The 27,353-nt window shown below is 35.7% G+C and overlaps 1 protein-coding gene across 12 annotated transcripts in view; it reads left to right on the forward strand.

Moving 5' to 3' along the window:
• The window catches only part of GRIK2 (glutamate ionotropic receptor kainate type subunit 2), a 1,225,242-nt gene that overhangs the window by 110,550 nt on the left and 1,087,339 nt on the right, over positions 1 to 27,353 (forward strand). For 11 of the 12 annotated variants that reach the window (XM_077162495.1, XM_077162496.1, XM_077162509.1 and 8 more), the window contains one exon: positions 1,762 to 1,899. The gene's annotated coding sequence lies outside the window, so the exon portion shown is untranslated. Of the gene's footprint in view, positions 1 to 1,761; positions 1,900 to 11,334; positions 11,847 to 27,353 lie in introns of those variants that run through there. The other variant, XM_077162501.1, reaches the window with a different exon arrangement.

Here is a 27,353-nt window from a genome sequence, read left to right on the forward strand (position 1 = left end):
GTAATTTTAGAAAATTACTCTATTCACTACCTTAGAGATGGAATAGCATAAAGGTTTAGAACACTGGCTGTGGAGTTAGGCTGCCTGGGTTTGAATCCTTATTAGCTTATTATTTTTTATCTGACTTTATTAGCCATGTGCAAGTCATATAAGCTATTCTGTAACCTCATCTGTAAAATGAGAGTATTACTATTTCGTAAGGTTGTTATGAAGATTAAAGGAGGATAAAGCACAGTTCTTGGCATATAGTAAGTGTTCACACATATGTGTGATACTCTTTCTGACCCAGGATGCAGGAGAATGATTAGGGTACACAGACAATAAAGAAGGCGCTCCCTATGACCTTTATTTCCCTTTGCTGTTCTCTTGCTTTTCAATAGCTCAGAGTTCTGCTCAAGAAGCTATTGCAGAGTTTACCATAGATGTCATTTAGAGCTGGAAATTTATCCAGAAAAAACAGAGTTCTGCTTTTGTGTGTCAGTGGCCACAAATATAATGTGACTTAGGCTCCCTGCTAGTTGAATTATACAGTTAGAACTGTTGAACATACTTTTCTTTTTTCCAAAATGGAAAAGAACTTTATACAAGATCTAGCAGAGCTTGAATTTAAATACTCAGCTAGTAATGTGCTTCTAAATATAGCTCAGTTTCTTGCAATCTGCATGGCTCATCTTCCAGCGAAGATTAGCATGTGCTTATATCCATAAAATTGGCAGATATTTAATTTACAGTAACTGGGTTTTTACATTTAAATGTTAGATTTAATAGACTAGATAAAATTTAACAATTATGTATGAAAAAATTAATTGAGTCTGTTATAATTCATTCAAATAATGCTTATGATACAGGGTAAATGGGAAGTAAATCTTCTAAAATCTTCCACTTTACCTTCTTTAGTAGTTGTATAGTTCTTCAGAGCAATCAGTTTTATGGCATAGTCCTTATTTAACAGATGTACCTATTTAAGAACCAATGTAGACGATAGCATAGAAAATAATTGAAAACATAGGTTACGATGAATGTTAAGATACACTCTATTCACTTCTTTATTTGAGTTCTAGAAAAATATGAACCATTTATTCCTTAAATTAAACATAAGGGGATGCTTTCTTAATTGAGACTCATCTTACTTGACTTTGGTTTCTCTGTTTCTTACATTGTTAAGCAAAAAAGAAACTCACCTTTAAAAAATCACTATAGCAGGTACTTTTGGTATCTCATATCACATCCCTCTGCCAAACTTTGAATTCATCCTGTGGTGGGTGAAATTCTAAGATACCTCTCAATTTTTTGACTCCTGGTGTACATATGCCTTCTCTAAGTTAATAAATGTTAACTAAATGTTAATAAACATTAACTAGGTCCTGCTGTAAAAAGATTTTGCAGATGTAATTAAAGTCCACTTTGGTTGACATTAAATAGGGGGCTTATCTGGGTAGGCTTGACCTAATCATGCCAACCCTTTAAAACAAGAGAGTTTTCCCCACTGATACCAGAAAAGGAAATCAGAGAAATGTGCTCCTGTTGTCAGGGCCTGAACTCTTACATCATAATCCTCCATATCACTAATTAATGAATCATATGTATCCTCAGGTTTATTATTTGTTAGCAAATGACAATTTTCTTATGAGCAGTGATTAAGCTGCTAAATCATTTCATCTATAGGATTTAAGGTTATCTAAATCATTTCATCTATAGGATTTTCACCTTGTTTTTGTGATATGTTCCTTTAATACTCACACAAGATTTTCTCATACTCAGATTCAACTAGACAATTCAACTTGTGATGACCATCAACCAGTGCACCCTTGAAATCAGCCTATTTTATTACCCTGAACCATCAACATTGTTATGAAACCCATTGAAGACAAAGGAAATAATCTTCACTTCTTCCTAAAGGTATTAAATACAAAAGTCAATCCCATACTTCTTAGGATGGTGGTAGTATGATTGCCACCGAAATGAAGAGGGGATAAAGATCAAAATTTTGTGGAAATAAAAAGTAGCACAATTGAACCCTGAAATGAGTGCCTCCACTTCAAACTGGGGTGAAATCATTAGGGAGCCTGAATTTCTTAGAGAGCTTAGATTAAAGGGATAGTGATTAGATTGGAAGGTTGAGTTTGAGATGTTGGATATTTGGAGAGACTCCAAAAATTCAGTAGCCTTCTCTTTGTCATTCCTTTTCTCTGCGATAGGCATTATCTATCAAAATGGTTTAACATAAGCATATAAAATATTTTCACACTTCTAGACCAGACCAGGGTACTACTTGACACTTTTTTTAAAGCTTGCAGCTTTAATTAAGTTTTATCTGACATGAGAAGATTAATATGTGTTTTGCTAATGACTATATTTAGTAGGATGGATCTCTTTATTTGTCAATTGATCAAATTCACAATTACATTTCCCAATTACCCAAGACACTGCTTCCATTGTTTTTCTTCTCTAAACGGCTTAATGCTTTAATTCTTGCCATTATTTATATTGTAACTTAATGAAAGAAGTTTAAAAAACATTTCCTTACTCTTACGAATAGAAACATTTCCTTACTCTTATGAATAGAATTTGGGATTTCATTGAACATCTCATTGCTGGCCAAAACTAATTTTTTTACCCTAAGTTTTGAAAAAGAACATATTTCCTCTGTATCCTGTTAAGCACATGAAAAGTTATTCAATATAATTTCACAAGCATGTATTCCACATTTACTATGCACCCGGTACAGAGCTAAACTACAGGGACACTGTAAATGAATAAAACATTCCCTTTGCCCTCGATTAGCTCATAATGGACAAAGAAAGGTATGCAACTAACTACAATGCACTATGATAGAGGCATTGACAAAATGGTTTTGAAGCTCAGAAGAACAGACATTTATTTCTGTCTGCCATATTCCTATCTGACCTTCATTGAGAAGGTTATATTTTTAGCTGGGTCTTGAAGCCTGAGTAGGATTTAGCCAGATGGAAACAGGAGTAAAGTGCTTTCCAGGTAGAAAAAATAGCATAGATAAAGCAAAAGCAGTAATTTCCCAAAAAGGGTAGTGTAGAGGAAAGAGGGCTGTATTAGAGGAGTCCATTTCCATCCCTGCTAAAATTCTTATGTGTCTATCAGGATGAATAGGGTAGGCATGTATTTTTTGAAAGCCCTCCCAAGATGATCTGAAATGAAGCCCACCTCAGCTCACTTCCTACCCAGCCACCAAATTGAGAACCAATTGTGCGATAGGAAGATCATGGACCTTGGAGTGACACAGAGCTTTTTTTTTTTTTTTAAAAAAAAAACAATGCAGATCTACCATTTCCTAGCTGCACAACTTTGAGAAATCTAAACCATTTGTGCCACAGTGCTCCCATCTATAAAATGGAACTAACTACAATTTTGCAGGGCTGTCGTGAAGGTATAATAAGCTGGCTTATGTATAAATCTTGGAATATGGTAGGCATTTTGTACATACTAGTCTCAATCTCCTTTTCTTTCCTCCAACTCCTGGGTAAAGCACAAGGTGTAACAGTATACATCATGCTTATAGCACTGATTGCCAGAGTAGTCATGTCTGAACTCTAATATAGATAGGCATGGAGGCTGGGATATAAGGCTAAACATTTATTCTAAGCTTTAGCAAGTGTCTTATCATATAAGAAGTTCAGATTTTTAATACTCCATACGATAGGAAGTGTAGAACTTATTAATCGTTGTAAAACAAGAAATCCCCAAACTGCATGGCCTAAAATAATCACTTTTTAATGCTCCTGAGTCAAAACTGTCTATGCTGGGCTAGACTCAGCTAAAGTCAGCTATACTTACTCATGTGTCAGTGGTTAGCTGGTGGCCTGGCATTACTCATTTATTTGGTGGTTGGTTAACGTGTAGCCAGGGTGATAGGGGTTTATTGGGCCATTGTCAACCAACAGCTCAGTTTAGGCTTATTCACTAATGACAGCAGAGTTCCCAAGAGTGATAGCTGTACAGCAAAGTCACATTGCAAAGGGGCGTGGATACAGGAGTAGTGAAGAATTGTGGCCATTTTTGCCATCTGCAAAGAAAATCATTTAAATGCTTTGTAATGTTTTACAATAAACGGTAAGATCAGATTTGTTTAGAGTAATCACTCCAGCTTCAGTAGGAAGAATGAAAAGGAGGTATAAGGGCCAAAAAGCAAGAATAGATGTTAGAAGACTTTTGAAACATTACTATTGTAAAGAAACTAATATATAAATATTGAGCCTTTTTTCTACTTCTCACTAGGGAATGAAGATCCCGACCTTGTTACTTATTTTCTTCTGAACTCATTACCTCTAAGGAGGTTTCTGCCATTACTAGACTAACCCTGGTGTCTGTGAAATAGAACAGGGAGGAGGGGGATAGGCTAGGTCTGAATAGGGTTGGGGAAGGATTTTCAGAGTCCTTATTTATGGTATTTTGAGAGACAGTGGTGGGGTTGTAGTTGTGGTGGGTGAATGAAGTTGATTAGAGAAAAAAACAAAAAAAATTATAAATATTGTTGTAGGCACAATAAACCTTCATGGTCAAAACATGTTAGCCAAAAAATATAATGTGTCAGGACCCTCCACTTGCCCTTCAAAATGTACTCTGAACCTTCTCTATTCTCTCTTCTCCATGAGGTTGAATTAATGTGGGCAACATCAGTAGGCTGACTGGGCAATTGGCTTCTGGTTGTGCCCAGCAGGAAATCAAAGCCCAGAAGGAAATCAAAGGAAGAGAGAAAAAGAGGTTGGAGTATTTTTTCCCTCAGCAAGCAAGCCAACAAACAAATGAAATAGACCATTTTAATACACATTCTTGTTAGGAATAGTTCTTATTTACAGCTCCATACTTTTATTCTAGACAGGTTGATTATTTTTTGTCCAAGTTTATAAAATGTTTATTGTCATATTTAGTCCTTATAGCAGCTCTTATGAAGAAGTGTTGGGCATTGTATTGTGTCCCCCACAAAAGGCACATTCAGGTCCCAATCCCTGATCCTGTGTGTGGACCCATTGTATATAGGCTCTCTTGAAGATATTACTTTGGTTAGAGTGTGGCCCAACTGAATCAGGTTTGGTTTTAATCTGTTTTACTGTAGTCTTTTACAAGCAGAACAAAATTCAGGAAAAAGGAGAGCAGCCAGAAGCTGGAAATCAACTCTACCCAGAAGAGAAAGGAGATGCATTACCATGTTACAGAAAAACAAGGAACCCCACATATTGCCAGCCAGCTAGAAAACACTGACTTACGGAGGAAGATAGCCTTCTAGCCTCTGAAACCATGAGCCAATTAATGACCATTGATTAAGCCAAAATCAGCTGAATGGTATTTATTTTAGCAGCCAGAAAACTAAAATAAGAAGGTAATATTATTTTTATTTTATATATGAGGAAACTGAAGTTCAGTGATAACTTAAGTGAGTTATCTACCTAAAGTTTTCTTTTCCCCTAGGCTTTTTGAAACCACTTTGGGGGGAATCAATTTCTGTATCTAAAGTTCATTTTAGAACCATATAAACCCTCAGTAGAATGGAAAAAATGGTCAGTATTGAATTTCTTTCCTAGTCTTTATTTAAAGGAACTAAGGTTAAGTCTTTCATTTTTTTTTTTTTTTTTTTTTTTTTTTGCATTGGCAGGCACCAGGATGGGTCTCCATCCTGGGTCTCCATCATGGCAGGCGAGAACTCTGCCACTGCACCACCATGGCAGGTCCAGTCTTAACCTACAATTCCTAAAAGGAAATTTAGGTAGGTGTAATATTTAGGTTCAGATGTCAACTTGACTAGGTGACGGTGCCAAGTCATTCTGTTGCTGTGGACTTAAATTGTTGGCATGTGAATTTCATCTATGACTGATTAAATCTATGGTCCAGCTAAGGGGAGTGCCTTCAGTAATGAGTGAGGCTTAAAAGGAGAAGTCAGAAGAGAGAGAAACGTCTCAGCAGCTCGCACACCTCAGCTCAGCTCTCAGAGCTGACTCAGATCCAGATGTTTGGAGAGTCAGAAAGGACAAGCCCCAGGGAGAGCCGTTTGAACTCAGAAGCCAGGAGAGAGGGCCAGCAGACATCACCATGTGTCTTCCCATGTGACAGAGAAAGTCAGAAGAAAGTCAGCTGCCTTTCCTCTGAAGAACTATAAAATTGTAACTGTATACATCTCCTTTATAAATGCCAGTCCATTTTTGGTAGCCTTATCAAACTAAAATGGTAAGCAAACAAGTAGAGGTAGCAGCAAACTATCTCATTTTTCTAGAAAAAACCCTCACAAGTCCCTATTTTATTTCTTGGCTAGTTATACATTGGGAAAATCTAAGTTTGACAAATCAATTTATGATTTTTAATCTCTGCAATAATAAACTTTCATTTGTTTGGAAAAGCTGTTCTTGTGACACACAGTTGCCATAGAATTTCATAAGTATCATGGAAATGCTTATACAAATTCATATAAGTAGCATCTGTTATATACAAGACTACTCTTTAAATGTGGTAGTTCTGTATGTGGTATTCTGTTTGACTTGTAATTTGCAATGCCATTTCTTATCTTTCCAATTATATGAGTCTTTATTCAAAACTTTATTTTTTTTTTCATTCTGGACAAGTATTTGCTATTAAAATTTGAAAATCTCAAGAGGTAAATTGAGTACAGCTGTGAAATGATTGATATTGATGCCTCAGGTATGATGTTCTGTCAGTCTTGTGAGTGACAGTAAATTAGCAGAAAAGTAGAATTGAGCTACAACTTTTCCCATCTTTTTGGATACATTATTGGATGATAAGACTGACTAAAATGGACATCTTCCCCCACCTTTTCAGCTAAAAACTGCCACAACTTTCCTATATATAAAGATACATTTGAGTGTATATTCGTGTAGTCAATTTAAATGAAATACATATTAATTTGTCCATTTTGAAATTGCTTGGCATAGTGATTCATTTGTAAATGGCTTCTAATTCCTCAATCAGAGATGGAAGATTAGTAGTTTGTTTTCAAATTCAAGTATTTGATTTCATTTCAGTTTGTTCTGTTTCTAGCTATAAGTGATATTCAAAATGGCGTTACAAGTTTTCAAAACCAAATGTGCTATTTAGATGAGCATCACTGGGCTGACTCCACCTGTACAGCATCAGAGGAGTCCAGGTATTGTATAGGTGGGTTTAACCATGGGTAGCCAGGCACTTCATCGAGGTTATGATTTTTTACAAAAGGAAGAGCTGCTCCATTTATGTAGTAATTACTGACTCTTAAAAATTAATTAATACTATTAGCATTCCAAATCATCCCTCCTTGTCTTTCCAATTCTAGATCTTTGGAATGATCATATATCTTAGTCCATTTATGTCAAATAGATTTTTAGAAGTTGACAATTATTTTAGATATCAGAGGGAGAATAAATGGAAGGGGAATGTCCCTTTCAGGAATTGGTCCTTAGCCTATTCAGTGTCCTATCAAGCCTTCTAGCTTCTAGCTTACTCACGATATGTTCCAGGAATCATGTACCTCTATATCATCATATATCAAGATTAAATCCTGATATGTTTTGCAGCTCTAAGCAATTCCACACAAGTCTGCAAGTTTTAATATGACTGTAGTCAAACTGCTTCTATCTATGCCACTTAAGGAAAAAACAACATTTTCAATTTTCTGGCATATGGGCTTTTGAAGATAGCTCGTACATAGCTCATTACAATCCCATGAGGTTCTAAAATTTTTCTGTTCTTATAGAAAGGGAAATCTATTTAGCAGATTCCTGAGTCTTGACAAGTTTCTACCTTTCCCAAGCTGCAATGCACAGTCACCTTCGTCCTGGGTTTATCCCAACACTCCTTTTCTGATGGAAGTTTAAAAAATACGGATATGGAGGCAGTGTTATCCAACTTTCTGCAATAATTGGCATTTTGATATGTCATAGATTGGCTGTAAAAATAGCACAATTAATTATTTTTCTGTATCCATGACTTTTACAGTGTATGTTTGTAGCTCTCTGCATTAAGAGGTGGAGTCTCTTTCCTTACCTCTTAAAACTAGGTGTGCCTTGTACTTCCTTTTGCCCAGTAGAATGTGATGAAATTGTGTCATTTTCAAGAATAGTCTTCAAGGGGCCTTGAGTGCTTCTGCTTGTACTCTTGGTCCCCTACCACACTATGTGAACCAGCCTGAGTTATCTTAATGGATGATGAGAGACACATTATCATGGCCCAGCTGCAAACAAACCAACTGCTAGACATATTAGTGATGCCAGTTAGCTCCTAGCTGACCAGCTAGGTGACTGCAGACATTTCAAATATTTCAACATTAAAATCAAGAGTATATAAGGTAGTAACTTGAGATGAGAAAAAAGTAATCCTAGGGAACTTGTAGATATATGAGCAATAATAAATTTTTATTTGTTTTAAACAACTAGATTCTGGGATGCTTTGTTATGGCTGCAAGAGATGAGATGCCATTTGAATACTTTTCTCAGAAAATAAACTATGCCAAATGTAATCACAGATTTAGAAATAAGACCTACTGCCCATTAAAACTACACTAAAGACTGAGTGGGACTATTGAGAATCCTGGCAGCGTTCTCCTCTATATTTTTCACAATCCTTGTTATCTCGTGTGGAGTTTTCCTTCACCTAATGGTGTGCCTGCAGTGGCCTCCAAGAATGAGTTCGAGCTCCTTCACATGGACGACATAGCTTTATCAGGTCTGGCTCTGCTTATTTCTTCAGGTTCATTTCTCTCACTCCCCCTCCACCCTCTAGACATCCTGATTATTATTATTTTTTTATTTCCTTGAAGGAATATTTTTCTCTTTTCTCCCTAGACTTCAAATAGTCTATTCATTCTTTCTGGAATACCTTTTCATCTCTCCCCTTTTTTCCTTTACAACTCCTGACAGTTTTGAGTTCTTAGGTTAAACATTCCTTATTGGGAGCCTTTCTTGTTTCCCAAGTCTGAATTAAACACTTTTCCAATGTGCCCTGTTTGTACCCTATCCTCAGGCTCATACTGTACTATATTTGTCTCTCTCACAAAACTGTATGCTTCTTCAGATCAGCAGCAGGTCCTATCCTGTTCCCAGGACTAGCTCTAGAATTTATAACAGTACTTTGCATATAATAGGTAGTCATTAAAAATGTGTTTAATAAAAAATTTAATGTCAGTGTTCGCAAGAGTTTTGTCTTTGCCTACTTCTGGTCATTTATCTTCTCACTAGCTGTGGTGGTTTATATGATTCACCAATTTCTGCTTCTCTTCCTTTCCCCGAATGTGTGTGTGTGTGTGTATTATGCCTTCCCTGTTTATTAAAGTAAGGCTTAGTATGTGACTAGCTTGACCAAAGAAATATACATCAAATTGATATGTGTCTCTTTCAGACAGAAGCTTTAAGAAACAGATTGTGATTTGTTACATTCTCTTTGTCATCACCATTATACAAGGCAGTGTTCCCCATAGAGCCTGCTCCATCAGCCTGGGTTCTAGAATGAAGATAAAATATAGCACAGTTGCAATCAATGATGGATGGATATATTGCATGAGCAAGAATAAAATCTGAGCTACTGAGATTTTTGAGTAGTTTTTTTGGTCAATGTAATATAGTCTTATTCTTACCAATATACTGGGTAATCACATCCATATTTCAATTACCAGCTATGTACTGATAATTATTGAATGTATATCTCTATCTTTATATGTTGTTGGAGGGAATGTAATTGATCTGACCACTTAGTGAAACAGTTTGGCAGTATCTTTAAAAAGTCAAATATACATCTATCATATGACCCAGAAATTTCACTTCTATATATTTCTCAAGAGAAATGAAAACAGATGCCCACAAAAGACTTTTGCAAATGTTTATAATAGCTAAACAAATAGTCAAATGTCCATTAATGTGTTAATGGATAAACAAAATTAATATAGCATAGAATGAAATATTATTCAACAATATAAAGGAATGAACGGACACATGCAACAACATGGATGAACCTCAAAATCATTTTGCTAACTGAAAGAAGTCAGACAGAAAGTCTGCATCTTATATTATTCCATTTATATAAAATTTCTAAAACTGTCCATACTTAAAGCATCAGTGACTACATGTGGCTGTAAGTAGGAGTGTTCAAAAAATTGATTTTGGTAATGACGTGACTAAAAATTTACTAACATCATTGAACTATATATTTACAGTGAGTTAATTTATTGTTTGTAAATTATATCTCAATATAACTGAAAAAAATTCTATCTATATACCCCAGTTTTCCCTGATTTAAAGATTTATATCTACTTACTAGATATTTCTAGTTACATGTCCCACAAATACGTCAAAATTATATAAAACTAAATTCTGTATTTCCTTTATCACCCCAAATTGTATTTCTCAACCTGTATTATCTATGTTAATACCACGATACAAAAAGTTGCTCAGGTCAAAAATATTGGGTTCTGTCTTGATTGATTTCTCCTTTTTACCTCTCTATCCCAGTGTCAACAGGCATTATTAATTCTATCTTTTGCATATCTCTTGAATTCATGAATTCCTCTAGTTTCTCACTTCCCTTCTCTTTTCTGCTTATTTTTTCCTCATCTCCAGCTACTTTATATACTCTTAATTATAATATTAAAATATTTGAAAAATTTATTTTTTAGGGTCTCCTGGGTAGCCAAAGACTAAAGATGTTTTATAATAACAGAACAAATGTCTATACTGTAAATTATTATATTTAAATTATAAGTACACAGTGATGTGATTTTCTCCTATAACTGGACAAAAATACATAGGCATAAATTCTACCCAATTCAATACAATTAACTTAAAAAATAGTCCCACATTATCCATCATGGTGTACATCCTCAAGTGCTACAAAAGCTTAGCTGATCTGAAAGGGATGTGTGCAAAAGAATGTAAAGTTTCTTTGTTTCAAGGTCTCAGAGTCAGGATGACCTTAGTATTTCACTTGAATTTTAGTTTCCTGAGATGGTGGTGAACAACCCACAGCCTTTGCACTACCTATAGCCAGGCTAACTTCAAAATATCATTATGAGCTACCTTCAAAAGCAGTCTTTAAATTCACTCAAAGCAGCCTCTAGAACAAGCTACTGAATAGAGACTGCCATTAGACAGTGGGCATATAGCCCAGGTTTCTAAGGGGAAGGGGATTGTTTCCTTGAGAGGAGGTCTGCCCTCATGTTAGAGTTAGACTAGACCTGCAGCTGGGTCATCCAGTTCCAGAGCAATGACGGCCTGTGTTCTCAGAGACTATGTAGCTTTTGTATTTTGTTTGCTCAGGCTGCCAGGATGCAATACATTAGAGATGGATTTGGCTTTTATAGAGGGGGTTTATTTAGTTACAAATTTACAGTTTCTCAGAGGAGAGGCAGCTAACTTTCCTCTGGTTTTCTCTGTCACATGAGAGGGCACGACTGCTGGCCTTCCCTCCAGGCTTCTGGGCTTTCCCTGGGGCAATTCCTTTCTGCATCTCCAAAGGTCTGGCCTGAGCTGCTCTGCCCACAGCTGTGCTGAGCTTCTCTGCGCCCTTTGACCTCTCTCTTTAAAGCCTCCAGCTGATCAAATTAAACGTCATTGTCGAAGGCACTCCTTAATCAACTGCAGATACAATCAGCCATAGATGAAATTCACATGCTGATGATTTAAGTTCACACAACAGAACAACTGGGCACCATCACCTGGCCAAGATGACACCTGAACCTAATTACTACACTTGATGTTGCCAGAGTGGGCTTCCAGGAACTTGACCGCATCACGAGGAAGAATTCAAGGACACAGCCCAACATAGAGTAAGCAGGCAAAAAATTTATTGAGAACACATGTGAGAGGACATATGAGCAGTCTTACAAAGACAGAGGTGGAAAGGTAAGAGGCCCCAGCAATGTGGGGCCATTTGCTTATCGATTAGCTTTACTTACTCCCCCTCCCCCTTCCTTTTTGGGAGGCTCTTTCTCTTACCCTCCTTTCTCTTCAGAGTGGTGTCCAGTGGTAGACCCACCCAGTGCATTTAGGTGGGTCAGTTCACTCCACCCTTCTCCATAGATGACTCACTTAGATGGGGATCCTTTGGACCCCAGGCCCTATTTATAGCTGTTTTTCTCATAGATAACTTTCTTCTTGAGGTTTAACAGCTTCTGAGAATTTGTCCTTTGCTCAGCCAAGCCACTGCCCTAATTTTAACCCCGTCTCAGTGATGCTCTGGGTTTCATTATTAAAATATTGGATTATAATTTTTCTTTTGTATTGTGCTGTTTTCAAGGGCTGAAATACCTATGTGTGCATGTTCATACATTTGTGTGTTTGTGTGTGTGTGTCTGTGTTTACTAACACTGCTTTGCTATTTAAAAATATGTGAAGTGTGAACCATTTATATCTTGGTAAATACTCAGGCTATATGTGAATTAAAATTTTGTTTTGAACCAAGATGCACTCAGAAATGATTCTGACCACATCCCTCATTTTTAAAAACCCTTAGGAGAGATCTCATTTGCCAAGTTATTAGGGAGAGTGAACATGTTTTCTTATGTTTATTTGTCTTTTGATCCTATTTAGGTTTTTATCTCTTGTGAAGGTTACTGGTGGAGTATTCCTATAGAGGGTGGAGCTGGGGAGAATGCTGAGAAAAAATTAGGAGTGCGCAGTGAGGATATTAGAAGATAAGACAGGGTGGAAAGTCCCCAATCCTTCCTGTGGAGCCTGAGCACCCACCTGGATTCTTGTCCCTTCCTTCTTTTTCTCCCCAAGAAGGTTATTTATTTCCCTCACTAGGATGATAATTAGGATTTTCTTCCTCATTATCTGAAGGGACCAATCATCCAGAAACAGTAGAAATTCAGGCCTGGATCCTGGGCCTCTTTTGGGTGGAACAAAATTTGAGTACAAAGTGTAAACCAGCCTTTTATTTTAATAAAACACAAATAAGTTTTGTGCAATAAACAAAATAAAAATGAGGCAGGTGTTATCATTTTGCTCTGGAATTGCACTCACTATCTTGGTTGTATGTGTGACCCTGTCCTGGCTGGCTCAGATAGTCAGAAGATCTTACAACCAGGTAGGGAAAGTTGGGAGAAGATGGCAAGTTTTGTCAGATCTCTGACATTCCCTGGCTCTTAGAAGGCCCTCAGGCAGTGTTGCAGTCAGGACAAGTTAATATCTGTGCCTCCTTTCTCCAATCTTTAAGTAGAAATAATAAAAATGCAGATTTTATGGTATTGTTCTGGAAGTGAAATGAATAATATGTAAATAATAAAATACTACATACATAAAAGTGCTGACATAAGAAAGTTGTTTCAGTGTTGTTTCTTCTCAAATATTCCCACACTGAAATACCTTAGTGTTAAAAATGTGTTGAATTTCTTAACATTTTTATGTTTCATAAAATAGATTCTTTAAGTTAAAAAGTGTTTTTAACTGGAATACAGCAAGCCTATTTTCATTTTTAATGACAAATATGTAGCCTTAGAAATGCTTTTATTTTTCTAAATGATACCTCATAAAAAATCACCTAGACCAATATAAAGTTAATGTGCAAAGATCAGTAACACTTCCATACACAAGCAATGACCTGAGGAGTCAGTTAGGGAAAAAATTCCATTCAAAATAGCAACTAAAAGAACCAAATACTTAGAAATGAACTTAAGATGTAAAGGACTTGTACACAGAAAACTACATAACATTGCTAAAAGAAATCAAAGAAGATCTAAAAAGGAGGAAAAACATTCTCTTCTCATGGATAGGAAGGTTAAATATAATTAAGATGTCAATTCTACCCAAATTACTCTATAGATTCAACACAGTACCAATCAAAATTCCAACAGCCTACTTTGAAGACTTGGAAAAGCTAGTTATCAAATTCATCTGGAAGGGAAAGAGACCCCAAATGGCTAAAAGCATCCTAAAAAAGAAGAATGAAGTGGGAGGATTAACTCTTCCTGACTTTAAAACATACTATGAAGCCACAGTGGTCAAAACAGCATGGTATGGCACAAAGATAGAAGAATTGACCAATGGAATTGAATTGAGAGTGCAGAAATTGACCACCAAATCTATGGCCAACTGATTTTTGATAAGGCCCCCAAATCCTCTGAACTGGGACAAAATAGTCTTTTTAATAAATGGGCATGGGAGAACTGGATATCAATAGCCAAAAGAATAAAAGAGGACTCCTGCCTTATACCTTATATAAAAATTAACTCCAACTCGCTCAAACACCTAAATATAAGAATTAGCACCATAAAGCTTCTAGAAGAAAATGTAGGGAAACATCTTCAAGACTAGTAATAGGAGGTAACTTCCTAAACTTTACACCCAAAGCACAAACAGCAGAATAAAAAATAGATAAATGGAAACTCCTTAAAATCAAATGCTTCTGCACCTCAAAAGACTTTGTCAAAAAGATAAAGAGGCAGCCAACTCAATGGGAGAAAATATTTGGAAATCAAATATCAGACAAAGGTTTGATATCCTGTATACACAAAGAAATCATACAGCTCAACAACAGAAGAACAAACAACACAATTATAAAATGGGCTAAAGACATGAATAGGCATTTTTCTGAAGAGCAAATGCAGTTGGCTGAAAAGCACATGAAGAGATGTTCATTTTCATTGGCTGTAAGGGAAATGTAGATCAAGACTACAATGAGATACCACCTCACACCTATAAGAATGGCTGCTATTAAACAGGAAACTATAAATGTTGGGGAGGATGTGGAGAAACTGGAACACTTGTGCATTGCTGGAGGGAATGTATAATGGCGCAGCCACTATGGAAGATTGTGTGGTGGTTCCTTAGGAAACTAAATATCGAGTTGCCCTATGACCCAGCAATAGCACTACTTGGAATATACTCAGAAGAGCTGAAAGCAATAACGCAAACAGACATTTGTACACTGATGTTCATAGTAGCATTAGTCACAATTGCCAAAAGATGGAAACAAACCAAATGCCCCTCAACAGACTTGTGGCTTAACAAAATGTGGTGTATACATACAGTGAAATATTATGCAGCAGTAAGACGAAATGATATCCTGAAGCACATGGCAAGATGGATGAGCCTTGAGGACATAATGCTGAGTGAAATAAGCCAGACACAAAAGGACAGATACTGTAGGATTCCACTTTTATCACAATGTTAAAGGAGCTAAGAAAGGATACCTCGATTTCACTGAGCCCTAAATCCAATGACAAATCTAAAGACAGGTGATGTGAAGACAGAGGCAGAGATTGGAATGATGCAGCCACAAGCCCAGGAGTGTTAAGGCAACCACCAGAAGCTGAAAGAAGCAAGAAATGGATTTTCCCTCAGAGCCTCCAAAGTGACCACAGCCCTGATTGGCTTTGGACTTCTCGCCTCCAGAATTGTGAGAGAATTAATGTTTGTTTTTCTTAACCCTGATTTAAAAAAAAAAACAACACCTAGACCTTCTTAGGGAACAGAGTTCTTAACTTTGATTCATTCATTTAAAAATATTTATTGCATTTCCGCTATGTGCCAGGCAACATACCAAGTGCTGGGGTGTATAAAGTAAAACTCTGTGTTGACATTACAAATTTTGAAAATCTGTGCAAAAGCTTAGAGGTATGAGAAGGCGAGATGCTGGGATGCATATTTTAAGGAGGGAGATAATATTTTGCCTACAATTTGAGAGACGCTATCTAAGTGCTTTACATACATTATCTCTCCTGACCTTCACATCAGTGCAATTATTTTGTAGCTGAGGAAATTGAACCTCAAAGAGGTTAACTTGTCCAAAATGCAAATAGCTCTTAAGTGTTGAGATAAGATATGAATCAGTTTCTTTTCTTTTCAAGGCCTGTGCAACCTTCATTACAGTAATTCTCAGGTATGGCTTGTGTGTGTGTATTATATAAGGCAAGGAAAAAAAGAGTGAGATAACACCAGTAGGTCTGGGTTGAATCTTGAAGGTTCTTATGTCCATATTTAGAAGTTTGGACTTTACCTGTGAATAAAGTATGTAAATCAGGAAGTGGCATATCTATTTTTGAAAGACTGTTCTTGTGGCAATGGGAAAGATAGATTGAATGAGTTTATACTGAAAGCTGAGTAATTTGTTAGAAATTTATTAAAATTGTTTGGGTATGATATAATAAAGATCTGAATTAAAGCAGTTATAGTGAGGGTGAAAGATGGGACAGATTTATGAAATGTTAAGAAAATAGAGCTGGCAAGTTTGAACAATCCTTAATCAAGGACATTGAAGGAGAAAAGAGATTTTAGTGTGACTGCTAGAGTTTTGGTTTTAGTGACTTGAGAATGTCTTTCCTAGAGATAAAAAGAGGTTGTTGTTTTGGAAGGTAGATGATGAGTTTAAATTTGAGCAAGGTGAATTTGATATTCCTGTGGAGTGACTTTGAAGTCAGTTTGAAATACAGCTCTGGGGCTCAGGAAAGAAGCCAAGGTTAGTGATGTAGATTTGAGAGTCATCACTGGGTGTTGATGAAAGCCACGGCATGGTTAGAATCACAAGGCATATACAGGCAAAGGACAGGCATGCTGAGAAGGAAAGTTTGAGGCACAGTAAGATTTATGAAGTTAACATGGAAAGTTCTTAAAGCACACCCAATTATTAGTTCAATAATTAATTACAAGATTCTTCAAATAATTCCTGTCAAGCCCTGTGCCAGGTGCTAAAAGATATAATAGCGAACTTTCTCTATTCTTCTTCTTGGTAAAAAGTGATTGCTTTCTGACTATGGACTTTATTTCTTGGTATGGTATTCAATGACCTGACTTCAACCCATCTCTTTCCAGTCTTATTTCTCACAGACAATATCTACTTTTGATATATGCACATGTATACACATATGCAATCATATATACAAATTTTTGTATACATACATGTATATGTATGTAGTAGGTTTATGTGTCAATTTAGCCAGATAATGGTGCCCAGTTATTTGGTCAAGCAAGAATGGGCCAATTAGTTGAAGGCTTTAAAAGGAGAAGTGAGAATTCTCTTCACTTCAGCCAGGCAATCTCTCTGGGGAAATCATCAGAGACCTTCACTGAAATTGCCAGCTTGCAGCCTGCCCTACAGAATTTGGATTTGTGTATTCCCCACAGTTGTGTGAGACACTTTTATAAAATCTCATATTTACAGGTAGCTCCTGTTGGTCTGTTTCCCTAGAGAACCCTGACTAATACACACACACACACACACACACACACACACACACACACACACGTTAGGGATTGAATTATGTCCTTCACAGAAAGTCCCACTCAGTTCCCAAAACCTGGTCCTCTGGGTGTGGACTTATTTGTAAATAGAACTTTTAAAAATGTTATCAGTTAAGTGTGAGACTTAATTCAATGTTGCCAAAGTTTTTATAAGTGAAGGAAATTGGACACAGAAAGAAGCAGCCACAATAAAAGCAAGAAGCTGCAACTCAACAGAATCTGGAAAAGAAAGGAGAAAACTCTACCCATACATTGCCATGTGATGGAAAAGTCAAGAGACCCCAAAGACTCCTGGCCAGCCAGAGACGCCAACCATGGGAGGAAGCAAGACTTCTGGTCTCAAAAACCGTGAGCTAATAAATGTCTATTGTTAAGCCATCCAATTGTATGGTATGTGTTTTAGCAGCTAGGTACTGCTACTGTATAAAACAATATACGTGTATAATAATACAGACATATAGTGAAAAGTAAAATTACAAACACTTATAATGAAGAGGAAAAATCTGAATCTGGTCCCACATCCGAAAGCACCCTCCTCTTTTTTTTTTTTAATAACTAGTTTGCTTTTGTTTCCCATTAGTCTTCCTTTTTTTTTTTCTGTGCTACTCATACTTCTAAATAAGATTTTTCTGTTTCTTTTCTTATTAATAAACTTTATCAAGATAGTAGCTTTAGAATCTCAGCTTTGCATGATTAAGATTTAACTCACTAAATTCTACATTCCCTTCTTTTCTCCTCTTCCAAATTTTATTATTTATTGTAACTTTAAACAATATGTATTTTACTTCTATTTCTGGTCCCTTCAACCTAATCAATGCTGACTCTCATTTAAATAAAGTGAGACTATTAGGACCCTCCATTTTCACTTCTATCTTCCCTCTCCTCCATACATCTCCCACCAACTCTCAGATATAACTTGTACTGTGGCATTATCCATATCATTACATTTAATTCTGTTCTGTAATCAGAATAAGCCTTCTATGCTATCTCTAGAGCTTTGATTAATAAATTATAATTAGTGCCTAGAATGGTGCCTGAAGTAGAAATGATAGAGGAATAAAAATCAAAATCCAGAAGACAGCATTTATATATTTTATAAATATACATGTTGCTAAGGATTATATTTATTCCATTATAAGTCCAAAACAATGATCCCTTAGCTATTCAAAAGAGAATGTTCCCAGCATCAAGTCAAATGGATTGTTTTTTCTTATACTTGAATCAATTGTGCAATCTTATGCATGTTTTACCTTTTTTTTTAATTCTCTTGGAATTCTAGACATCTTTCCTTTTCCTTGTTTAGTAAAAAAAAAAAAATGAGCATTTATCATGTCCTCAAATTCATTCAGCCTCTCAATTATAATATGCATAATGTCCATAAACTCCATTGCATGTAGTCTCCCTTTTTGGGAAACCCCTTTCTTAGGACTTTTTGTTTTTTGGTCACAATCTATGGTTTGCTTTCAAGCACTGTGATTACCCTGGGGCTTCCCTTCACTACCTCTGGAGTCATTTTAATTTCCTGGACTGCTTAAGAAAATATCATGAAATGGGTCAAATTAAAAATGGAAATTTATTCACTCATGATTTTGACACTGATACATTAGATAGATTAGATTTAAAAATACATTTTTTCTGTGGTACATACGGCTTCAAAACACCTAAGCTGGATTCAGCAGTTCTTAAATTGCTCGATAGCTTGTTTCCTTAAAATTACAATGTCAAGAAAGTGTGGGTGGGAGGTAAATTTTCTGAGTTTATGTAAGAAAAAATATTAATTTGCCTATTGGCAAAAGTAGCTCAAGTGGAATCTTGAAATCTGGATAATTAGATTAGTATTTCTTTATTTTGTAGGAGTAATGGACGGGGCAGGTGTGTAATGGTGTGAAAGAGAAGCCTGGAAATAGTGGAAAGAGTCACTTTTCCAGATATTCATAATTATAAACTCTTAGTGTCAATTACTATGCCCTATTCATCATTTTAGCCTTCGTAGTGTCTTATCCAGTGAATACTCAATTAAACCAAAGTTCCTTAAATAAAGTAGATATTCAGTTAATATTATGGATCAGAACTGAAGGCATTGGCTAAATTGTGAGAGTGGAAAGATAGCCACCCTAGCTCCAAATTTGCCTACCTATACTAATGCACTTGTTTTATTTCTTTTTCTACAATATAAATTTTTTTTAAAAATGCAGAAAAAAACCTCTCCTATGATTTTTCACTTAATTTACATGCTTATGAGCATTCATAAATTATTTCTACTTTCACTGGGAGCCAATTTCTTAACCACCCCACTCAATTCTGACTTTCCTCTGAGGCCTGTTTTTCTTGGTTCTATCAGCCACTTGGGTTATGGCCTCTTTCTCTCTCACATCCTAACCTTGCATCTTGGATTTGGTGCAGATTGTTTTCTTTCTTCACTGCAAAATTGTCTTCTCACTGCTCCAATTTTGCTTTAATGTTCTGGCAGGATGGCATAAAACTGAGCTAGTCATTATGAATTTGTAATGTTCAATTGATTGCCATTATAGACTTGAAGCAATTTCTCAGTTAGTGTTCTTATATGCCAGAAGAATATATGAAAGATTCCAACAAACACTCAGATGCAAGCCTGTTTTGTTTTCAACTAAATTTGTATAAACCCTATCTCATGCTTCCGTAACTGCCTGAATTGTAAGAGCTTTAATGTCACATTTAAATTTTGTTGAATACCACGGAAATTGGCTCCATAATTCCTTTATTTATTTTCCATTGTAATGGACTATTGAATAAGGTTGTTTTTATTGTGGGGTGCAGGGGAGGGGTCAAGAATTCATAAAAGTGATAGAACTGAAAAGATGCAGTGTTACTTGGGTGGCAATTTCTTTCCAGGGGAAGCATGATTTTAATAAAGCTTAAGGAACACCCTACATTTATCTGTTCTGAAAATGCACTAGGCCTCTGGGACCCCCTTCATGAGATAAAGGCTTCTTTTCAAAAGATGACATTTAAGAAGTCAATCACAAGTTTCTCCTTGAAATTTCCTTCTAAGCAAAAGTACAAATTACTGTTTGATTTGCACAATTGGGTTTATTATCATTTTTACAGAAAGTGGTAGTTTTTGCCAAAATATGTGACTTAGGCATAATTTTTAAAAGTTAAAAATATTTTTATTATCATACATTCAGGGTATAAAAAATATAAAGAAAGAAGTTGTCTTTTGGGTATTCTATTAATATGTATCAGAAGTACTGCATTCTTAATTAATTGATACAAATCTTCATATGGTTATATCACTAACTTGATGTAAGTTTTTATTATTGTGGTATTTAATATTGTTTTCAATTTTTATGGATTTTTAAAAATTTAATTCCACTTTTTGAATATATAAAACATTTTAATAATTTCAAGTCAAACTATGTAATAAGGCATATTAAATGAAATTTTATTTCCGTCTTTATTTACTCTTCAGTATCTTGCTCTTATTATAAGTTGCCATTTTATTAGCTTTTCATTTATGCTTCCATTACTGCTGCTTTTTAAAAAATATAATGCTTAGAAACATCTGCCTGCATTTCAAGAGCAGTAGCAGATTGGTTTAGGCCTTAGCTTCCTACAAGAGCGTTGTCAACACCATTTATATATAACTCTTCTCTCTTTTTCTCCCTCCCTATTTTCCTCTATTCTGATCACCAATGCTTCTTTTCTTGTGAATATAATCAAGAAAATAAACACCTATTTATATGGATTTCCTTCCTTTCAGATGCAAAAGGAAATGCATTGTTCTCCATTTTCTTTCACTTCATATATCTTGACCATCACTTCAGATCAGAATATGGAGATCTTCTTCCTTTTCTCCATGTTCTTCCTTTTTATAGCTACATAGTACTTCATTTTAAGCATTATTCAATTCATTTAACCTATTCAACTTCCTTTATTTATGGAAAATGAGTTTATTTCCAATATTATAAACAGTGACAGAAATAACAGTGGATATGGTATTTTGCATTTTGCCAGTAATCTTTGGGTTAGATTTCTAAAAATGGGATTGTTAGGTCAAAAATCATATGTATATGATTTTGTTCGATATTGACAAATTCCCTCAAAAGGTTCATGTACCATTTTTTATCTTCATTGAAACATAATGATAGTGCCTCCTAGACCTTATCAGAAGTGGAAATTGTCAAACTTATGGTTTTTTGCCAGCTTGATAGGTTAGAAATGGTATTTCACTGTAGATTTCCACTTAAGTTTTAACCTCTTCATACTTTTATATTTAAAGTGGGTTTCCTCTACACAACATACAGCTTGATCTTGCTTTTAAATTCAATCTGACAATCTCTTTGTTTTTTTTTTTTTTTTTTTTACATGGGCAGGCACCAGGAATCGAACCCGGGTCCTCAGGCATGGCAGGCAAGCATTCTTACCTGCTTAGCCACCGTGGCCCACCCTCTTTGCCTTTTAATTGGGATGTTTAGACTCTACATTTAATGTGATTAAATGGTTGATATGGTTAGGTTTAATTATGCAATCTTACTATTTACTTTTTGTTTTTAATTTCTATTCTTTGTTCCTCTTTCTCACTTTTTATTTCTTTTTGGATTTATAGAGTATTTTTTATTGTTTTGTTTGCTCACTAGCTAAACTCTTCATTGTGACTTTTTAGCAGTTGTTTTGGGGTTTAGCATATAGTTCTTTAGCTTTATCCAATCTATTTTCAAGTGATCACATCATGCAAAGAAGAAGAATCTTACAACAGTATACTTCCAGTTTCCCCCTCTGGCCTTTGTACTATTATTATACATTTTACTTCTACATATGTTGTAATCCCCCCATACATCTTTATTACTTTTGCTTTAAACTATTAAAAAACATCTTTTATATTTACCCACGTCATTACCATTTCTGGTGCTCTTCATTCCTTTATATAGCTGCAGATTTCCATCTGGTATCATTTTCCTTATATCTGAACAATATCTTTAACAGTTGCTACAGTTCAGGTCTGCTTGGGGTGAATTATTTCAGCTCTTTCATATCTGAAAAAGTCCTTATTTTGCCTTTGTTTGTTGAGAGATATTTATGCTGGGCATACAATTCTGGATTGGCAATTTTTTTCTATTAGTATTTTAAAGATCTTACTCCAGTATCTTCTGATTGACATTGTTTCCAACAAGAAGCCCATTGTTATTCTTGCCTTTCTTCCTGTGTAAAGTAGTGTGCCTTTTTTCTCCAGTTGATGTTAGAGTTTTCTATCACTGGTTTTAGGAGATTTGATTATAATGTGCTATGATGTAGTTTTAGGTTCACTGTGCTTCTTGGACCTGAGAGTTTATAATTTTCAAAAAATTTGTAAAATGTTCAATCATTATGTCTTCAAATATGTTTTTGTACATTCTTCCTACTCTATCCCTCCCCTGAAGGGGTTCTAATTACATATATATTACTAAGCTTCTTGATGTTATCCCATAGCTCAGCATTGCTTTCTTCATTTTTTTCAGTATTTTTTTATCTTTGTGTTTCAATTTCTAATGTATTCAAGTTTGCCAGTATTTTCTTCTGCAATATCTAATCTTCTGTTAATCTTGTCCAGTATATTTTCCATCCCAGACATTGTAGTTTTCATCTATAAAAGTTAGATTTGGGTCCATGTCTCTACTTAACATGTTCAAACTTTCCTCTCACTTTTTGAATATATGGAATATAGTTATAGTAACTCTTTTCATATTTGTATCTATTATTTTTATCATCCAGGTTATTTCTGAATCATTTTTGATTGTTTGATTTTTTCCCCCCTCATTATAGGCTGTATTTTCCACTTCTTTGCATGATTGCGATTTTTACTTGCAGGCCAGACACTACAGATTTTACCTGTTGGGTGCTTAAAATACATATACTTTTTTATTCCTATACATTTTCTTATGCCTTGCTTGGGAATATAGTTTAGTTATTTGGAAATAATGTAATTCTTTAGAGTTTTGTTTTTAAGCTTTGTTGGGTAAGACCAAAATAACATTTAGCCTAGGGAAAATTTGCCTACTACCAAGGCAGAATCCTTCTGAGTATTCTACGTTATGAGTTGTGAATTAGGAGATTTTACACTTTGACTGCTGAACAGAATTTATTCCCTCTGTAATCTCCCAGAATTGTTACTTCTAGTGCCCTTGAGTGTGTTTTTCTTGGACTTGGGTAATTTCTTCCCTCAGGGCTTAGTACTCAGTGATGACTCAAAGGGATTTGCTCAATTTTTACTAATTTTAATCTGTGGTAATTGTCAGAGTCCTGGCTTGAAAATTCAGTCTTTGAGAGATTGTGTTTGCTTCTGCCAGCTATTTTGGGTCTCCTCCTTCCTGGAAGAACTTTAATTCCTTATTTTGGATTTTGGGGGGGTAAATTACATGTAGAGTAAATGCAAATCCTGAATCTCCATGAAGCAGGTTAGTGATTATAAATTCCCACAGGAAATTAACTTTTTCTACCATCCCGCCCCACCCCAAGTTTTTAACAGGAATAAACACATAGTTTCAACATACTTATAGTTTCCATCCTACTTTCAATTCCCCTAAGCAGGGGAAGAACATAAAAGTGAATTTGACTATGCACACTTGAATAGAGGATGGAAAGTTTCTGAGAGACGTTACTGAGAGATATAGTAATGTAATATCTGCTTTAAGGAGTAAAAACTTTGTTCAGTAATGGGGGATGCAGTACCTGATGCTCTTTATTTTTTACTCAGTTATATTCGAAGAATCTCAAAATGATATTGATTTTAAACAATGTTCCTGGCCATCCTAGGGACTTTGGCTTGCATGATGTGTTTGAAGTTGTCTTTTTCACATTTATTGCTAAGCTCACTGTCCAAATTCTAGACCAAAAATAATTAAGGGGATTTTCAAACATACTTTTGAATAATTAACACACACTGACCTTAGACTCACACTTGCTGTCACCTAAAAAGACATTATTATACTCAGTTACTCATAAATATGTTGATGGTCAAGAAACCTACTTGTTATTTCTCTGTACTTTGATGTTTGTTCTAGTCTTTCTGTAGTTCTGAAATTTGAATGGGGTTCTTGTTTGCTAAAGCTGCCATAATGCAGTATACCTGAAATGGGTTATTTCTCTGTACTTTGATGTTTGTTCTAGTCTTTCTGTAGTTCTGAAATTTGAATGGGGTTCTTGTTTGCTAAAGCTGCCATAATGCAGTATACCTGAAATGGGTTGGCTTTTATAATGGGAATTTATTAGCTTACAAATTTACTGTTCTAAGCCCTTGAAAATGTCCCAGTTAAGGTATCAATAGGGTGGTACCTTCTCTGGAGACAGGCTGCTGCCATCCAGTACACCTCTGTTACATGGGAAGGAACAAGACCACCATCTACTGGTCCTTCTTTTTTTTTTTTTTTTTTTTTTTTTTTTTTTTAAAGGAAAGACAGAGAGAAGGAAGGAAGGATAGAAGGAAGGAAGGAAGGAAGAAAGGGAAACATTTTTTAAACATTTTCTTGTTTTATTGTATTCTGTTTCTCCGTTTTTGTTACATGGGCTGGGGCCGGGAATCGAACCGAGGTCCTCCGGCATAGCAGGCAAGCACTTTGCCCGCTGAGCCACCGCGGCCCGCCCTACTGGTCCTTCTTTCCTGGGTTTCATTGCTTCAGCTTCTAGCTTCTCCATCTGTGACTTTTTCTCTAAACTTGTCTGAGTGTTTCTCTGAGTTTCATCTCTTAGCTTCTCTGTAGCTTTTATCCTCTTATAAAGGACTCCATTAGGACCCATTTAAGGTGAGTCACATCTCAATTGAAATAACTTGATCCAAAGGTTCTACCTACAATAGGTCTGCACCCACAGAAATAGGTTAAAAGAACATAGCTCTTTCTGGGGTACCTAATAGCTTCAAACATCACAAATGGCCAACTCATTCCAGAGTGACCACTCCCAGAACAAAACTTCAGATCCCAAGCTTACCAGAAGATAATGTATACCAGAAAGTAAATGTAGTACTTGAGTTAGTTTGCAAATTGTCAGAATGTGATATACCAGAACTGGAACGGATTTTATGAAGAGGAATTTAATAAATTACAAGTTATAGTGCTAAGAAAGTGAAAGTGTCCAAATTAAGGCGCCAACATGAGGTTACCACCGCTCAGGAAAGGCTGATGGGTCAGGAACACCTCTGTAGCTGGGTAGTCATACAGCTGGCATCTGCTGGTCCCTTGCTCCTGGCATCCATTGCTTTCAGCCTCTGTTCATGTGGAGGTTCCTCACTTTTCTTCTCCGGGGCTGGGTTTCATCCCTTGACTTTCCTTGGCTCTCTCCAGATTCTAGCTTGTTTAACATCTGGTGGCAAGTCTTTTGGGCTCCAAGGATCTCCAAACATCTGTATCTCTGTTCTCCACATGTCCACATCTGTGTCAGCTCTGCTGTGAAGTTTCTTTCAGCTCTGAGGTTTCTGTTGTTTCTCTAGGCTCTGTCTTTCTGAGCTGTCTCCAAAATGTTTCCTCTTTTAAAGGACTTCTGTAACTAATAAAGACTCATCCAGAATGGGTGGAGTCAATCTCCAACTAATTAAAGGCCACATTCACAATTGGGCATGTCACATCTCCATGGAGATAATCGAATCAAGTTTCGAACCTACAGTCCTGAATAAGGATTAAAAAATCAGGATTAAATGGCTTTTCTAGGGTACATAATACTTCCAAACCGGCACAGTACTTAACAATGGGAGATATGGATGCTTACTCATTCTAACTGATATTAATTTAAGACAGTTAGTGCTTTGTCTTTTCTGAAAAGAAGTCTATTTGGGAACTTTCATTTAGATTGGGAGGTGACTAAGTGAATCCGAAGTCTCAGGGCCACAGAAAAAGGCTAAGATACACATCCCTGCCAGGCCCACACCCTCATGTCTGTGAGGCGCCACCTTCCTGATTCTGTAGGAATCATTTTTCTCAAACCTCTCTTTTGTCTATATTTCAGTTTCCCTTTTTTTATGACAATATCAAAGTTCATATTAAATTATCCTTGATTATCTAAAGGCTTGAGGCAAAGTGATTGCACCAAGATAAAATTTCAAAATACCAATAAAATAAAACAAATGGTTAATAGGAGATGAAGTCCTCTCAGCAAATACCTTTTATTTTGTACAGCAGTGCTAGTTAAGAAATGAATCCAAAATTTTGTAGTTCCAGAAAAACCTGTGAGAAAAACTAAATAAAATAGAAAATCCTATGACCAAGGGAGGAAGTCTTAAAAAGGAAAAAAAAATTCTTAATTAAACCCATGGAGATTTATTTGTTCAAGAATAGAAAGACATCATTTAGAGATAACAAATAAAATTGCAGTAATTAATTTATGCACTCTGTGAAGAATTTGCCTTCATTCTAAATAGTTGCTTTAATGATTCATCTTCATTTACAATTATAGCTGTAAAACATCTTTAAAATAGATCTGGAAAGATGTATTTATTTGATTCTTTTCCCTCCTTCCCTCCCTCCCACCCTTCCTCCATCCCTTTCTTCTTTCTTCCCTCTTTCCTTGCCTTTCCTTTCTTCCCTCCTTCCTTCCCTCCTTTCTTTCTTCAGCAAATATTTGTTGAGTGACTACCATGCCCTAGGAACTGTGCTAAACAGTGGGTCTTTTTTCATTTTTCATCTTCCAGAAAATATTCTGGTCTTTATTAACCAAGAAACTACTGTTGCCTAATCTTGTCAAAAGGATGTGCAAGATATAATGCCAAATACATGGAGTACATAATTATTTTACATATTTAACTAGTTTTAAACTAGTTAACTAGTTAAACTAGTTAAACACATGTTGTCTATATAAGTCAATAAGATTCCAATATCAAATGTAAAGAAAAGGAACATTTTATAATGAACATGTATGTTACCATTTTGGAAAATGTCATGTTAGTGTGAAAATCTTGATCTTATGCTTGTTTTGCCATTTACTCCAAAATTCTGTGACTCAGATTAGGGAGTAAAAAAGCATATTTTGAAATGCGTTTGGCATGAGACACTGAGTTTTCATATGAAATTCTTATAAATAAGTGATCTAATTTCTTTTTAAGCTTTTGAGACAGCCAGTTCCATTTCTGATAAAATTCTCAAAGCTATCTACCTTGCCATCTGTGAAATGAAAGGGGAAAAAGATAAATTATTTGTCCCTACCCTTCCATAATTTTATTTTGGCTTC

This window comes from Tamandua tetradactyla, chromosome 5, assembly GCF_023851605.1.
Source record: "Tamandua tetradactyla isolate mTamTet1 chromosome 5, mTamTet1.pri, whole genome shotgun sequence".
NCBI classification, from domain to species: Eukaryota; Metazoa; Chordata; class Mammalia; order Pilosa; family Myrmecophagidae; genus Tamandua; species Tamandua tetradactyla.